This window comes from Lipotes vexillifer, unplaced genomic scaffold (genome assembly GCF_000442215.2).
Source record: "Lipotes vexillifer unplaced genomic scaffold, Lipotes_vexillifer_v1.1 scaffold91, whole genome shotgun sequence".
Lineage (NCBI taxonomy): Eukaryota > Metazoa > Chordata > Mammalia > Artiodactyla > Lipotidae > Lipotes > Lipotes vexillifer.
The window spans coordinates 1,367,553-1,372,039 of NW_006777583.1; positions in this window are offsets into that span (position 1 = coordinate 1,367,553).

Sequence of the window (4,487 nt, forward strand, 5' to 3'; positions counted from 1 at the left end):
CTTCATTATGATGCTTTCAAACTTGCAGGACCTGAGAATGAAAGGGAAAAACCTTTATGTTCCCTCCTAAGAAGCTGATTGTTAGAAACAATAGTTGTAAAAAGAACTAAAAGTCTTTCTTAAGCTTGGCCACCCAATCAGTTAGCAAACATTTATGTGAAATATTGGGGGGAAGGCATAACATGTCAGTGAGGTTCACTCTCAGAATTGCAGCTTGCTACTAACTACTACTAGGTCCAAAATCCTCACCTAAACAATGACTTCTGAAGTGGGGGAAATGCTAGAGGAAAACAAAAACTTCTCCCATCTGCAAGTCCATTTTTGACTATATGAAAGATCTTTTTATTTCAACCTGGTTTTGCACAATCTCTGGACTACTTCTTTTAATAAAAAAACAGCTGCTTGTACTTAAGGAATGTCACTAAAGCAAAACCTAAGAAGGAAGGTAAAGCTCCTGAAAAAGAACAGTACCATCCAAATAATGAGTAAAAAGCCAGTTTTGGTATTTGTACACTATGCTTCCCCCATAATTTTTATTAGCAGAATACTACACCCCACTAATCACCTGTACAGCTAACACAAGTAACATGGATCCACCCTCTATCTCCTGGGATACATTTGCATGTCATGTTTTCCTGCAATTTTCTGTAATCTCCTGGTCTAGAAGTCTTCATCCATAGTGGATCCTTTGCTCCAGAGGAGTAGAAATGGTGTACTGTAGACATAAGTCATTCACATCGGATGCCATGTGACACCATTAATTAACAACCTTCCGAGGAAGCTCCATCACCTCATTACCTCAATGACGGACAGCTATGTAGAATCTGCCATATAGAAGGGGCCCAATGAATGTTTCATGGAGGAGTGAAGGACTACTTTGCTATTTTCATTTCTGTTTTGTGAGTCTGTCATTTTCCTATTGACATTTAAAGGAGCTCTATACACACTTTCCAGAGGTGACCCACTGAGAGATGCTATGATTGGCTAGCCAGAGTCATTACCAACCCTTTCTCCAAGAGGCTGGAAATACTTGCCTTCCCAGCTAGTGGTAGTCACGTGACCCAGACTACTAGAAAGAAAAGCTATTGGAGGCTCTGGAAAAGCTTTTACTTTCCTGATAAAAGAGACGGATGAGTAGTGCCATGCCTTCCCCTGCTTCTTCTTTACTTGAATGCACATGTAATTTCCAGGGCTAGCTGGTCACCTTATCATATCTGAGGGAAAGATGAGAACTGAAGAAACACTGGCCCTGACATGCTAATACTAATAATTACCGACATCCAGACTTTTTATTAAATGAGGAAAATAACTCCCTATTTGGTTTGTTTTTTGTGTGTTTTTTTGGTTTTGGTTTTTTGTTTGTTTGTTTGTTTTTTTGGCCACACCACACAGCTTATAGGATCTTACTGCCCCGACCAGGGATTGAACACTCAGCAGGTTCAATCAGTCCTAACCACTGGACCACCAGGGAATTCCCTACTCTATATTTGTTTAAACCACTTAACAGTCATATTTTCTACTGCATATTTCCCACAGCATCCATAACTGCTTTCTTATAATATAGATCAACAGTTCCTTTGTAATCACTTCTACCTTTCTTCAACTCCAAAGGAAATCATCACTACAATTGCTAATCAAGTTAGTACAATTATTTAAAAATGTATACAATAAAGCTTACCTGTATGTTACAGTGGTAAGAGCAGAATATGTCATCATTCTTGCTATATAACAGCAAATCAAAATTCAGCAGTATTGTGGCTAATATTATATGAGACATTGGCAGGGGATTGGCATATGCATTGTTAATTTTCCAGTTTATATTTTTCTTTTGTAAGAGTTCAGGAAGCTAAACTACATACTTTAAATTCAAATAAGGTTAAAGCAACTTAGTATAAATGGTCAATACACAAGCGTCTAGAAATTTTATTCTGATATATTTCATAGAAATTTTAAAATAAATACACATTTTATTATATTAATGCATGCTCTTATTAGTTTAATCAAGGTTCCAGCTTTACACATTGGCCCATAAAAGAAATGTAAACTTCTTAAAAATAAAATCTATATATAGTATAGCTCTTATTGAATTGCAAGAGATGAATTTTTATTTAACCATACATGTAAATCTTTGGAAAAAACAAAATAATACAGAAATTATAATTCCAATTTCCTGTGCTCTGGGATTAATCTAATGTTTCTCCTAAGCTCGGATCCCACCATCCCCTACTTCTGGAATTTGAATAAGAAAGGCATGGGAGATAGACTGGACAAGTAATTATACAGCACAGGGTCTAATGGACACCTGGTCAAGTCCCCTAGCTTTTCTGGGTTCTGTTAATTTATGCATAGGTTTGGGATAGCTACAGTAGCCACTTAATTAAAAGAAACTGGATTTTAACAACTGATTCTAAGGATGCTAGCGTGCTCTTAAATAAATAGGTAAAGCTTTTATCCACATCAAAGGGAATTACTCATACCTAAAAGCTCAATAGACATTAGGAGTTTAAACTGGGCAATGTTTTCCTATCTTCTCCAGAGGCAACCTCCATTACAGAGTTTTTAGCTTGAGAGGTTAATTTAATTCAACTTGAGTGCTGATAAAATGTCCTTCAGTTAGGAAAGAAAGAGGAAGGAGAGTAAGAAAGGACTTTTTTATTGGGAGATAGTTTTACATATAGAAATCTACAGATTCAAATATATCCAGCCTCAGTGAACAGTGAAATGAAGAGATTTTTAACATTAACAATCTGTCTTTAATACTCTAGCAGTTTATATTATACATAACTGCAGAACACTAAATTCTCATGATTATTTTTGCTGCATATTGTGTTAAACTTCAAGGATCAATCAAGGATTATCAATACAAACTAATATTTCATGCAGAAGTATCACTTATGATAAATTATTTTTTTCTTGTATGAAACTAATTTCCTTAAAACAATAAGTGTCATGTACTGGAAACAGTACCATGCCAAGTGTTTCCTGCATACACGTGTTTCTAATACAAACTAGCTATAAGCCAGAGAAAATAATCAACCACATAACTACATGGCAGATTATATTCTTTCATTTCATCAACTGCCCTATGAAAAGTTAATTGTCTTCAAAGGAAAATCTTTTGGGGCTGTAATTTTTATTTTACTGACAATTACAACGGATTTATTTCTAATGTTAAGGAGTCCACGTTTAGCAAGCACTGAAGGCTTCAAAGAACAGAAAAGATTTTGTATTTAAGAGAGTGATTCTATGAAATTCTCTACTTCCTATTATAGAAAGATAAATTAATATACAGATTAATATAGAACTGTGTGTTATTAAAAGTTATTAAAATTAACTTGAAATGTGGCTAGCCCAAATTAGTAAAATATACACCAGAAATCAAAAAATTAGTATAAAAGAAGAATGTAAGGTATCTTAAAGATTTTTACAGTGATTACATGTTGAAATGATAATATTTTGGATATATTGAGTGAAATGTACTGTATTATTAAAATTAACTTCAGCTGTTTCTTTTAATTTTTTTAAGGCGGCTGCTAGAAAATTTTAAATTACATATATGGCTCACATTATTTTTCTATTCTACAGCACTGCTATAGAAACAGCGGACTCTATTACATGTTAATATTAATCCCAATCCATATTGTTAAATTTCATATCATTATGATATTTGACATAACATATATAATACATTATCACAAGATTCCTGAGCTTAGAATCAAATACACCTCTACTCTTGAAAACAAAACCAAACAAAACGTGCTCTAATATTTTCCATCATCTTCTGTATACTAGCAACCGTGCTAAACTTTGGTTATGTATGATTCAGCAAACACGCAAAAGGGATCTTTTGGGTGATAGAACTATTCTAAAATTGGACTGTTGTGATGGCTGCACAACTATAAATGTATTCAAAAACCAACGGATTGTATACTTATAACTGGTAAATTGTATAGCATTGGAAATTATACCTCAATAAAGCTGTTTTTTTTTTTTTTTGAAGTACACAGCTAGAGCCCAGCAGATTTAAAGTGCCATCTAGAAGCTGCATATACATTTCAGGTAATTCAAATATAATTCTTTAATCCATCATACGGCTCAACATTGCAATGAAAATTTTTCCATGAGGGTCTTGTTACCTGCAATGGGTCCTCATTCAACAGTGGATTATGTCATCACTAGTTGGAGGTATAAGTTACAAAAAAACAAAGGGAACACAGAGTAGCTGAAAGTGGACAGTTTATTAGTGGCACCCAGCTCAGGCGATAATAACCCTTATAATAATGTACATCTTGTTGCAAACTTACCCAGTCTGGGCACCCTATAATTGGACATCTGCTGGTATTTTGCCATGCTAGACTGAATACTGGAATGTAAGAAACCTCCTGCTCTACACTAATAAAACCAAATAAAAGACAATAGATTGAGTCAAAATTAACATTTAACAATTTCCATGTGAAACTGAAAGCTAAACTGCTCATTTCTCTTTC